Source organism: Triticum aestivum, chromosome 6B (genome assembly GCF_018294505.1).
Source record: "Triticum aestivum cultivar Chinese Spring chromosome 6B, IWGSC CS RefSeq v2.1, whole genome shotgun sequence".
Lineage (NCBI taxonomy): Eukaryota > Viridiplantae > Streptophyta > Magnoliopsida > Poales > Poaceae > Triticum > Triticum aestivum.
This window is the reverse complement of record NC_057810.1, coordinates 43,120,831-43,134,852: the sequence shown is the minus strand read 5'-3', so window position 1 is coordinate 43,134,852 and position 14,022 is coordinate 43,120,831.

Here is a 14,022-nt window from a genome sequence, read left to right as displayed (position 1 = left end):
TTTACCTGTACATCATGTCCATGCCTTTTGTTCTTATGTTGAGATGTTGTAGCAATATTGTTTTGATGCTTGCAATATGCCTAGTTGATGTTTTGGACAGCATACCCTTTAACCTTGTATGATGTGTATGTGTTGAACCGTTGCTCCGTTTTGAGTGTGCTCTATATGAAACTTGCTTAGAATCGCATGTAGTTTCATATTATCATGTTGCATCCTTGTTTTGAGGGTTTGCTTGATGTTTGTATGTATTTTGCATCAATGCCATGTTTGACTTGTTTTGCTCATATCTTCTAGGCCGTAGCTCCGAACTAAATGAACTTTATATGTAACTTGACTAGAATCTCGTGTAGATCATCTTGGTGCATCTTAACTTGCCGTTTAACAACTTGAACATAAGGTTTATTCAGATCTGGACCAATTTCGAAATTTGCATATTAGGACTTACCGGAATTGTTATATGTTGTTTCCGGCCTCATTTAAACTTGCCTTGATGTGTTGTTCTTGTTTGCATCATCTCTTGCCATGAATAGCTTCATGTAGCCTTGTCATGCATCATGCTTGATTGTGCATCATGCCATGATTATGGTTGTGTGTTTACCATGTTGTTTGTTTGTTTTCGGTGTTGCTTCTTAGTTCCGGTAATGTCGCGATTGTGAGTATTCGTTCGACTACTCTCGTTCGTCTTCTTCATGGACTCGTTCTTCTTCCTAGCGGGATTTCAGGCAAGATGACCGCTACCCTGGATCTCACTACTATCATTGCTATGCTAGTTGCTTCGTTCTATCGCTATGCTGCACTACCCATCATTTACTCCTCAAGCCTCCCAAATTGCCATGTCAACCTCTAATCTTTTTCACCCTTCCTAGCAAACCATTGCTTGGCTATGTTACCACTTTTGCTCAGCCCCTCTTATAGCGTTGTTAGTTGCAGGTGAAGTTGAAGATTGCTCCATGATGGACAGGATTATGTTGGGATATCACAATATCTCTTATTTTAATTAATGCATCTATATACTTGGTAAAGGGTGGAAGACTCAGCCTTATGCCTGGTGTTTTGTTCCACTCTTGCTGCCCTAGTTTCCGACATACCGGTATTATGTTCCCGGATTTTGCATTCCTTACGCGGTGTGGGTGATTTATGGGACCCCCTTGACAGTTCGCTTTGAATAAAACTCCTCCATCAAGGCCCAACTTTGGTTTTACCATTTGCCTCACCTAGCCCTTTTTCCCTTGGGTTTCCGGAGCCCAAGGGTCATCTTTATTTACCCCCCCCCCTGGGCCAGTTCTCCTCCGAGTGCTGGTCCAAACCAAGCGATGTCCGGCGCCCCCTGGGCAATCAGGGTCTATGCCAACCCGATGTCTGGCTCATCCGGTGTGCCCTGAGAACGAGATATGTGCAGCTCCTATCGGGATTTGTCGGCACAGCGGGAGGTCTTGCTGGTCTTGTTTTACCATTGTTGAATTGTCTTGTAAACCGGGTGTCGGTGTCAAAACCGGCGGATCTCGGGTAGGGGGTCCCGAACTGTGCGTCTAGGCGGATGGTAACAGGAGACAAGGGACACGATGTTTTTACCCAGGTTCGGGCCCTCTCGATGGAGGTAAAACCCTACTCCTGCTTGATTAATATTGATGATAAGGGTATTACAAGAGTAGATCTACCACGAGATCGGAGTGGCTAAACCCTAGAATCTAGCCTATGGTATGATTGTTGTTCGTCCTACGGACTAAAACTCTCCGGTTTATATAGACACCGGAGAGGGCTAGGGTTACACAGAGTCGGTTACAATGGGAGGAGATCTTCATATCGTATCGCCAAGCTTGCCTTCCACGCCAAGGAAAGTCCCATCCGGACACGGGACGGAGTCTTCAATCTTGTATCTTCATAGTCCAGGAGTCCGGCCGAAGGTCATAGTCCGGCCATCCGGACACCCCCTAATCCAGGACTCCCTCAGTAGCCCCCGAACCAGGCTTCAATGACAACGAGTCCGGCGCGCAAGTTGTCTTCGGCATTGCAAGGCGGGTTCTCCTGCAAATTCTCTGTATCCATCGAATAGTGTCCGGCTTCTAGTGCGTGCTGCCCTCCTCTGCTTCTGTGCCCCATAATGACCATCTTCCACGTGTCAAACGAATGCGAAAAGCCAGGGGATTTTCTCAGTTACCGCCTGGTTGCGTTAATGAACCGCCCATAAAAGAGACGGGGATTTAGATCCAATTCACACCATCTTCCCTCCGCGAGATTTCATCAGAGTGCCCTCGACAGATATCCATTCCACCATGGCCGGTCGGTGCAGCTCCTCCTCTCGCCCCTCCAGCGCTCGGCCCGGAGATTGGGGGCGGTGTTCCGTCCCGCATAGCGAGCTAGTAGTGCTTCAGTCCAAGGGGCTTCTCCCCCCAGCATGTATGGTCCCAGTTCGAACCGGGATTGCTACCTATAGCAGCGGAGAGCAGGCGGAGAGCGTCCCCAATCCCTCTCGAAGAGAGCGGGTATGCCTAGTCCCTTATTTGATGAGAGGACTCGGATTTCCAATTCATACGTTTCTTCGAGGGCTGCTGGAGTTCTACAGCCTCCAACTACACAACCTCACGCCTGCCTCAATTCTGCACATTGCGGGCTTCGTGGCCCTCTGCGAGCTGTTCTTGGGTGTTGAGGCCCATTTCGCGCTGTGGAAGAGGTTCTTTTGCCTTGTGCCTCGTTCTCAGGATGGGTCTATTTATCAAGTGGGCGGAGCCGAACTATGGTGCATCGCCAGGACCGGATATCTATCCGGCACCCCAAAGAGGATGTCCGAAGACTGGCCCTCGGAATGGTTTTATATAGATGACGTCCCCCTGCCGGACCCTGTACAGATCGGCCTCCCCGAGTTTAATAATGCCCCATTGAAGAAGCGTCTGAGTTAGCGCCCACGGAACCCTCAGAGGGAAGCTGACAGGGACGTCCTGTACCTGATGAGCCAGATAAGGTTGTTGGCTCGTTCCGGACTGACCATGATTAAGGTCATGGCCATATGCATTACGCGAGGGGTGCAGCCGCTTCAATACAGAGGCCACCCCATGTGGGATTTCAACGGGGAGGATGATGCTACCCGGTGCGGTCGCAAGGGGCCAGATTCGGCCGCCACTTTAACGAAAATCTTATCCGCTTTGTACAAGGGGGAAGAGGAAGAATTCCTCCGCGTCAACCCGGAAGGCGGATTCACTATGTACAATCCTCCTAGTTGGGTGAGCGGACACTTTCACTTGCCTATCCGTTTTCAAAATTCCCGTAGTTGAGTACTTAGACTAGTAATGTTTAAACGCAGGAGCTGCGCCAGGCTGTGAAGGAAATAAACAGCCCTGCTCCACAACCCGAGGATCCGGAATGGTCCCTCGATCCGGACTCCCAAGAAGATCCGGACTTATGCGTGGAGTTGGTTGATGGAGTATTTCATCAATTGAGCAAGGATAACTCCTTAGTGGCCATCACGGCCGACTATCCCGGACTACTTCCAGCCTCCAAGGTAACTAAGACCGAAGTCCCAGTATTCTCATGCTTTATCTTGCATGTCGTGCACTAACATCGTTTCACAGGGTAAATCCTTGAGGTGGAAGGCCGAGCCCACGGTGGGCAGCCAACAAGGGCCGCTGAAACCAGGCGGGCCAAAAAGAAGTGCGGACCAGATCGAGATTCCGGTGCAATGGTATGGTGTGTGGATTTAACGCCTAGGGTTCATGCCCTTGAGTCTTACTAATGCTCATGATTTTATTAGAAAGAAGAGAGCCCGCCGGACTATGTCCGCCGGCCAAGGTTCGAGGCCGGGTCCGGAAGCGGAGGTGGACACGGGACGCGCCTCGGGCGCTCCTCCGACAGAGGGCACCGACGGGCTATCTGCCACCAATTCAGAGGTGGAGAGTGCCCTAAACCACAGGCGTCGCCGGACTGTTCTCCATGACGCATGTTTTTCCCCAGAGGCGTTGGACGCCTTTAATACAGGAGATGCGTATCTCCGTGCTGCTCAAGATGGTCTAGCCAGAGCCACGGAGCAGTATGTGAAAGACATACAGGTGAGTAGAATTGAAGGTTATATATGTCAGTAGCCCCCGAGACTTGAAACAGTGAAGATAACTGTTTAAAGGATCATGTCCTATGCAGTGTCTTACAAAGAAGAATACGCAATTGTGCCAGGATCTCGAAGAGTGCAAGGCCCAGCTTGAGGCCGCATTGGCCACTTCAAAAAACATCAAGGGGACGCCCGCAGGTAATATATACTTCGGAAGGTACTTCCGTTTTGAAATGCGGCAGGCGTGCAACCCTGACGATAATAATGCAGATGAGGCCGGAGTAAATCCGGACAAGCAGCAAATCCTACGCCAACTAAAGGCTGGCGAGAATGTGCTGACGAGGGTGAGGCAACAGAAGAACAAGCTTCAAGACGCCAATACCCAGCTGGGCGAGGAACTGAAAGATGTTCGTATTCAGCTGTCTTCTGCCGTGAAGGAGAATCGGCGACTTCGACGCGGCATTTTTAGTAAGTGCTTGAGCAAATCTTCGAAAAAAGAATTCGGCGAGGAAATCGATTGACAGAGCTATGTCTGTAGGTCTGCTGACGGGTCGTCCTGCGGAGGAAATGCCCGGTTCATTGGGAGACCTTCTTCCCGAGCTGTTGCTGTTGGAAATATGCCCTAGAGGCAATAATAAATTAGTTATTATTATATTTCCTTGTTCACGATAATCGTTTATTATCCATGCTATAATTGTATTGATAGGAAACTCAGATACATGTGTGGGTACATAGACAACACCATGTCCCTAGTAAGCCTCTAGTTGACTAGCTCGTTGATCAATAGATGGTTACGGTTTCCTGACCATGGACATTGGATGTCATTGATAACGGGATCACATCATTAGGAGAATGATGTGATGGACAAGACCCAATCCTAAGCCTAGCACAAAGATCGTGTAGTTCGTATGCTAAAGCTTTTCTAATGTCAAGTATCTTTTCCTTAGACCATGAGATTGTGCAACTCCCGGATACCGTAGGAATGCTTTGGGTGTACCTAACGTCACAACGTAACTGGGTGGGTATAAAGGTGCACTACAGGTATCTCCGAAAGTGTTTGTTGGGTTGGCACGAATCAAGACTGGGATTTGTCACTCTGTGTAAACAGAGAGGTATCTATGGGCCCACTCGGTAGGACATCATCATAATGTGCACAATGTGACCAAGGGGTTGATCACGGGATGATGTGTTACGGAACGAGTAAAGAGACTTGCCGGTAACGAGATTGAACAAGGTATCGGTATACCGACGATCGAATCTCGGGCAAGTACTATACCGCCAGACAAAGGGAATTGTATACGGGATTGATTGAGTCCTTAACATCGTGGTTCATCCCATGAGATCATCGTGGAACATGTGGGAGCCAACATGGGTATCTAGATCCCGCTGTTGGTTATTGACCGGAGAACGTCTCGGTCATGTCTGCATGGTTCCCGAACCCGTAGGGTCTACACACTTAAGGTTTGATGACGCTAGGGTTGTAAAGGAAGTTTGTATGTGGTTACCGAATGTTGTTCGGAGTCCCGGATGAGATCCCGGACGTCACGAGGAGTTCCGGAATGGTCCGGAGGTAAAGATTTATATATGGGAAGTCCTGTTTTGGTCACCGGAAAAGTTTCGGGTTTTTCCGGTAACGTACCGGGACCACCGGGAGGGTCCCGGGGGTCCACCAAGTGGGGCCACCAACCCCGGAGGGCTGCATGGGCCAAGTGTGGGAGGGAACCAGCCCCAGGTGGGCTGGTGCGCCCCCACAAGGGGCCCAAGGCGCAAGGGAGAGTGGGAGGGGGCAAACCCTAGGGCAGATGGGCCCTAAGGCCCACCCCAGGCGCGCCTCCCCTCTCTCCCCCTCTAGCCGCCACCCAAATGGCATTTGGGGGCTGCCGCCACCCTTGGGGAGGGAACCCTAGAGGGGGCGCACCCCTCCCCTCCCCCTATAAATACTTGAGGCCTGGGGGCTGCCCAACACATGAGTTTCTCCCTCTATTGGCGCAGCCCTGCCTCTCTCACTCCTCCTCTCCCGCGGTGCTTGGCGAAGCCCTGCAGGATTGCCACGCTCCTCCATCACCACCACGCCATTGTGCTGCTGCTGGATGGAGTCTTCCTCAACCTCTCCCTCTCTCCTTGCTGGATCAAGGCATGGGAGATGTCACCGGGCTGTACGTGTGTTGAACGCGGAGGTGCCGTCCGTTCGGCACTAGGATCTCCGGTGATTTGGATCACGACGAGTACGACTCCTTCAACCCCGTTCTCTTGAACGCTTCCGCTTAGCGATCTACAAGGGTATGTAGATGCACTCTCCTTCCCCTCGTTGCTGGTTTCTCCATAGATAGATCTTGGTGACACGTAGGAAAATTTTGAATTTCTGCTATGTTCCCCAACAGTGGCATCATGAGCTAGGTCTATTGCGTAGATTCTTTGCACGAGTAGAACACAAAGTAGTTGTGGGCGTTGATCTTGTTCAATATGCTTACCGTTACTAGTCCAATCTTGTTTCGACAGTATTGTGGGATGAAGCAGCCTGGACCGACCTTACACGTACACTTACATGAGACAGGTTCCACCAACTGACATGCACTTGGTGCATAAGGTGGCTAGCGGGTGCCAGTCTCTCCCACTTTAGTCGGAACGGATTCGATGAAAAGGGTCCTTATGAAGGGTAAATAGCAATTGACATATCACGTTGTGGTTTTTGCGTAGGTAAGAAACGTTCTTGCTAGAAACCCATAGCAGCCACGTAAAACATGCAAACAACAATTAGAGGACGTCTAACTTGTTTTTGCAGGGTATGCTATGTGATGTGATATGGCCAAGAAGAATGTGATGAATGATATGTGATGTATGAGATTGATCATGTTCTTGTAATAGGATTCAGGACTTGCATGTCGATGAGTATGACAACCGGCAGGAGCCTTAGGAGTTGTCTTTATTTATTGTATGACCTGCATGTCATTGAACAACGCCATGTAATTACTTTACTTTATTGCTAACCGGTAGCCATAGTAGTAGAAGTAATAAGTTGGCGAGACAACTTCATGGAGACACGATGATGGAGATCATGATGATGGAGATCATGGTGTCATGCCGGTGACGAAGATGATCATGGAGCCCCGAAGATGGAGATCAAAAGGAGCAATATGATATTGGCCATATCATGTCACTATTTGATTGCATGTGATGTTTATCATGTTTATACATCTTATTTGCTTAGAACGACGGTAGTAAATAAGATGATCCCTCATTAAAATTTCAAGAAAGTGTTCCCCCTAACTGTGCACCGTTGTGAAAGTTCGTCGTTTCTAAGCATCACGTGATGATCGGGTGTGATGGATTCTTATGTTCACATACAACGGGTGTAAGACAGATTTACACACGCAAAACACTTAGGTTGACCTGACGAGCCTAGCATGTACAGACATGGCCTCGGAACACAAGAGACCGAAAGGTCGAGCATGAGTCGTATAGTAGATACGATCAACATGAAGATGTTCACCGATGATGACTAGTCCGTCTCACGTGATGATCGGACACGGCCTAGTTGACTCGGATCATGTAATCACTTAGATGACTAGAGGGATGTCTGTCTGAGTGGGAGTTCATGAGATGAACTTTATTATCCTGAACATAGTCAAAAGATCTTTGCAAATTATGTCGTAAGCTCGCGCTTTAGTTCCACTGTTTAGATTTGTTCCTAGAGAAAATATAGTTGAAAGTTGAAAGTAGCGATTATGCGGACAGTAGAAAGCTTATGTCCTTAATGCACCGCTCAGTGTGCAGAACCCCAAATGTCGTTTGTGGATGTTGCGAACATCGGACATACACGTTTTGATAACTACGTGATAGTTCAGTTAAACGGTTTAGAGCTGAGGCACCAAAGACGTTTTTCGAAACGTCGCGGAACATATGAGATGTTTCAAGGGCTGAAATTGGATTTCAGGCTCGTGCCCACGTCAAGAGGTATAAGACCTCCGACAATTTTCTTAGCCTGCAAACTAACGGAGAAAAGCTCAATCGTTGAGATTGTGCTTAGATTGCCTGAGTGCAACAATCACTTGAATCGAGTGGGAGTTGATCTTCCAGATGAGATAGTGATGTTTCTCCAAAGTCATTGCCACCAAGCTGCTAGAGCTTCGTGATGAACTATAACATATCAGGGATAGATATGATGATCCTTGATGTATTCACGATGTTTGACACCGCGAAAGTAGAAATCAAGAAGGAGCATCAATTGTTGATGGTTGGTGAAACCACTAGTTTCAAGAAGGGCGAGGGCAAGAAGGGATACTTCATGAAATGGCAAATCAGCTGCTGCTCTAGTGAAGAAACCCAAGGTTTAACCCAAACCCGATACTAAGTGCTTCTGTAATAAGGGGAACAACCACTGGAGCAGAATTACCCTAGATACTTGGTAGATGAGAAGGCTGGCAAGGTCGATAGAAGTATATTGAATATACATTATGTAAATGTGTACTTTACTAGTACTCCTAGTAGCACCAGGGTATTAAGATACCGGTTCGGTTGCTAAAGTGTTAGTAACTCGAAACAAAAGAGCTACGGAATAAACGGAGACTAGCTAAAGGTGAGCTCACGATATGTGTTGGAAGTGTTTCCAAGTTTGATGTGATCAAACATCGCGTGCTCCCTGTACCATCAAGATTAGTATTAAACCAGAGTGGTTTATTGAATCTCCATCGTAGTGATACACATTTTCATGCCAAAAGATATAAGATAGTAATGATAGTACCACTTACAGGTGGCACTGCCATGTAAGTCATATTGGTATAAATCGCATGAAGAAGCTCCATGTTGATGGATCTTTGGACTCACTCGTTTTTGAAAAGTTTGAGACATGCGAGCCATGTCTATTGGTGTATACGCATGAAGGAACTCCATGCAGATGGATCGTTTGGACTCACTTGATTTTGAATCACTTGAGATATGCAAATCATACCACATGGGCAAGATGACTGAAAGCCTCGTTTTCAGTAAAATGGAACAAGAAAGCAACTTGTAGGAAGTAACACATTTTGATGTGTGCAGTCCATTGAGTGCTGAGGCATGCAGTGAATATCGTTATGTTCTTACTTCACGGATGATTTGAGTAGATACTGAGTATATTTACTTGATGAAACACAAGTCTGAATTATTGAATGGTTCAAGTAATTTCAGAGTGAAGTTGCAGATCATTGTGACAAGAGGATAAAATGTCTATGATATGATCATAGAGATGAGTATCTGAGTTACGAGCTTTGGCACACAATTAAGACATTGTGGAAATTGTTTCACAATTAATACCGCCTGGAACACCATAGTGTGATGGTGTGTCCGAACATCATAGTTACACCCTATTGGATATGGTGCGTACCATGATGTCTCTTATCGAATTACCACTATCGTTCATGGGTTAGGCATTAGAGACAACCGCACTCACTTTAATAGGGCACCACGTAATTTCCGTTGAGACGACACCGTTTGAACTATGGTTTGGAGAAACCTAAGTTGTCGTTTCTTAAAAGGTTTGGGGCTGCGACGCTTATGTGAAAAAGTTTCAGGTTGATAAGCTCGAACCCAAAGCGGATAAAATGCATCTTCATAGGACACCCAAAACAGTTGGGTATACCTCCTAATTCAGATCCGAAAGCAATAGGGATTGTTTCTTGAATCGGGTCCTTTCTCGAGGAAAGGTTTGTCTCGAAAATTGAGTGGGAGGATGGTGGAGACTTGATGAGGTTATTGAACCGTCACTTCAACAAGTATGTAGCAGGGCACAGGAAGTTGTTCCTGTGGCGCCTACACCAATTGAAGTAGAAGCTTATGATAGTGATCATGAAGTTTTTGGATCAAGTCACTGCCGTACCTCGTAGGGTGACAAGGATGCGTACTACTTTGGAGTGGTACAGTAATCCTGTCTTGAAGGTCATGTTGCTAGACAACAGTGAACCTACGAGCTATGGAGAAGCGATGGTGGGCCCATATTCCGACGAATGGTTAGAAGCCATGAAATCCGAGATAGGATCCATGTATCATAACAAAGCATGGACTTTGGTGGACTTGCCCGATGATCGGCAAGCCACTGAGATAAATGGATCTTTAAGAAGAAGACGGACGTGGATGGTAATGTCACCATCTATGAAGCTCGACTTGTGGCGAAGAGTTTTTTCACAAGTTCAAGGAGTTGACTATGATGAGATTTTCTCATCCGTAGCGATGCTTAAGTCCGTTGGAATCATGTTAGCATTAGCTGCATTTATGAAATCTAGCAGGTGGATGTCAAAACGAGTTTCCTTACCAGTTTTCGTAAGGAAAGGTTGTATGTGATACAATCAGAAAGGTTTTGTCGATCCTAAGGATGCTAAAAGGTATGCTAGCACCAGCGATCCTTCTAAGGACTGGAGTAAGCATCTCAGAGTTGGAATGTGCGCTTTGATGAGATGATCAAAGATTTTGGGTTTATACAAAGTTCATGAGAAACTTGTATTTCCAAAGAAGTGAGTGGGAGCACTATAGAATTTCTGATAAGTATATGTTGTTGATCAGAAATGATGTAGAATTTCTAGAAAGCATATAGGGTTATTTGAAAGGTGTTTTTCAATAGAAAACCTGGATTAAGCTACTTGAACATTGAGCATCAAGATCTATGAGGATAGATCAAAAATGCTTAATGGTACTTTCAAATGAGCATATACCTTGACATGATCTTGAAGGTGTTCAAGATGGATCAGTCATAGAAGGAGTTCTTGCCTGAGATGTAAGGTATGAAGTTCAGACTTAAAGCTCGACCACGGCAGAAGAGAGAGAAAGGACGAATGTCGTCCCCTATGCTTCAGACGTAGGCTCTATAGTATGCTATGCTGTGTACCGCACCGGAAGTGTGCCTTGCCATGAGTTAGTCAAGGGGTACAAGAATGATCCAGGAATGGATCATTAGACAGCGGTCAAAATTGTCCTTGTAACAAATAAGGACATGTTTCTCGATTATGGAGGTGATAAAGAGTTCGGCGTAAAGGGTTACGTCGATGCAAGCTTTAACACCTATCCGAGTGACTCTAAGTAGCAAACCGGATACGTATAATGGAGTAACCATTTGGAATAGCTCCAAGTGGAGCGTGGAAGCAGCATTTACAATATGACAGAGATTTGCGAAGTACACACGGATCTGAATGTTGCAGACCCGTTGACTAAAACCTCTCTCACAAGCAAAACATGATCAAACCCTAGAACTCATTAAGTCTTAATCACATGATGATGTGAACTAGTTTAATGACACTAGTAAACTCATTGGATGTTGGTCACATGGCGATGTGACCTGTCAGTGTTAATCACATGGCGATGTGAACTAGATTATTGACTCTAGTGCAAGTGGGAGACTGTTGGAAATATGCCCTAGAGGCAATAATAAATTAGTTATTATTATATTTCCTTGTTCATGATAATCGTTTATTATCCATGCTATAATTGTATTGATAGGAAACTCAGATACATGTGTGGGTACATAGACAACACCATGTCCCTAGTAAGCCTCTAGTTGACTAGCTCGTTGATCAATAGATGGTTATGGTTTCCTGACCATGGACATTGGATGTCATTGATAACGGGATCACATCATTAGGAGAATGATGTGATGGACAAGACCCAATCCTAAGCCTAGCACAAAGATCGTGTAGTTCGTATGCTAAAGCTTTTCTAATGTCAAGTATCTTTTCCTTAGACCATGAGATTGTGCAACTCCCGGATACCGTAGGAATGCTTTGGGTGTACCAAACGTCACAACGTAACTGGGTGGCTATAAAGGTGCACTACAGGTATCTCCGAAAGTGTTTGTTGGGTTGGCACGAATCGAGACTGGGATTTGTCACTCTGTGTAAACGGAGAGGTATCTCTGGGCCCACTCGGTAGGACATCATCATAATGTGCACAATGTGACCAAGGGGTTGATCACGGGATGATGTGTTACGGAACGAGTAAAGAGACTTGCCGGTAACGACATTGAACAAGGTATCAGTATACCGACGATCGAATCTCGGGCAAGTACTATACCGCTAGACAAAGGGAATTGTATACGGGATTGAGTCCTTGACATCGTGGTTCATCCGATGAGATCATCGTGGAACATGTGGGAGCCAACATGGGTATCCAGATCCCGCTGTTGGTTATTGACCGGAGAACGTCTCGGTCATGTCTGCATGGTTCCCGAACCCATAGGGTCTACACACTTAAGGTTCGATGACGCTAGGGTTGTAAAGGAAGTTTGTATGTGGTTACCGAATGTTGTTCGGAGTCCCGGATGAGATCCTGGACGTCACGAGGAGTTCCGGAATGGTCCGGAGGTAAAGATTTATATATGGGAAGTCCTGTTTTGGTCACCGGAAAAGTTTCGGTTTTTCCGGTAACGTACCGGGACCACCGGGAGGGTCCCGGGGGTCCACCAAGTGGGGCCACCAACCCCGGAGGTCTGCATGGGCCAAGTGTGGGAGGGAACCAGCCCCAGGTGGGCTGGTGCGCCCCCCACAAGGGGCCCAAGGCGCAAGGGAGAGTGGGAGGGGGCAAACCCTAGGGCAGATGGGCCCTAAGGCCCACCCCAGGCGCGCCTCCCCTCTCTCCCCCTCTGGCCGCCACCCAGATGGCATCTGGGGGCTGCCGCCACCCTTGGGGAGGGAACCCTAGAGGGGGCGCAGCCCCCTCCCCTCCCCCTATAAATACTTGAGGCCTGGGGGCTGCCCAACACATGAGTTTCTCCCTCTATTGGCGCAGCCCTGCCTCTCTCACTCCTCCTCTCCCGCGGTGCTTGGCGAAGCCCTGCAGGATTGCCATGCTCCTCCATCACCACCACGCCGTTGTGCTGCTGCTGGATGGAGTCCTCCTCAACCTCTCCCTCTCTCCTTGCTGGATCAAGGCATGGGAGATGTCACCGGGCTGTACGTGTGTTGAACGCGGAGGTGCCGTCCGTTCGGCACTAGGATCTCCGGTGATTTGGATCACGACAAGTACGACTCCTTCAACCCCGTTCTCTTGAACGCTTCCGCTTAGTGATCTACAAGGGTATGTAGATGCACTCTCCTTCCCCTCGTTGCTGGTTTCTCCATAGATAGATCTTGATGACACGTAGGAAAGTTTTGAATTTCTGCTACGTTCCCCAACAGTTGCAACTACACGAACGAGTTCGGCAGGCAATGCAAAGCGTCATCCAGGCTATGTGGCCATCCCTCTCCATGTCCGAAGGCCTTGAGGAGCTTACCAAGAAGCTGGAGGGAGTGCGGCAGCGCTTCCAGTTGTGGAAGATATCGGCTTGCCGTCAAGGTGCCAGGGAGGCCTGGGCCATGGTGAAGACCCGGTACACGAAGACTGACCCAAACCACATGGCCGAGGTCGGCCCTATAGGTCCGTACGGAAAGGAGATCCCGGTCAGCTTAGCATATGGCCAGGTGGAGCTGGCTGCAAAGTATTCCCAACAGGACTGTAAATTAGACCGCCTGTTGGATGGTATTGAAGAAGAATATGCCGAGTCGGATTGACTCTGTAAAAATGACATAAAAATGCCTTCTAGCCGGATTGTAGATCGTTTGTCATTGTGGACCTTTTCACTTCGACCTCTGGACCCTATAGTCCGGAGTGTGTCTGAATACCCTCTCGATTATGTAAGAACCGGGGCATGCATGGAGACAAGGCGTAGGGGTCATAAGTGCTTTAGCAGACAAGTGCCCAATTAGTTATGTTATATTACATGGTTAGTAAGAAACATCTTCCAGGGAGAATAGTTCCGTTAGGGGTTCCTTTCCCTGGGAGGCATGCCCTAAAGTGCATGTCCGAACTGCCAGAAAGAGCAGAAAAGCATCTGGGGGCAAATGAATAAATACGAAAGATCATCTTTTAGTTCACCGACCGAATATTCCCTTAAGAACGCTAGCTTTCGGCTTCACCCAGTCTGAGGTACACATCTGGTGACCCGACAGTAACAATCGCAGAGGTGCTCCCTTTACCACCTAGCCGAA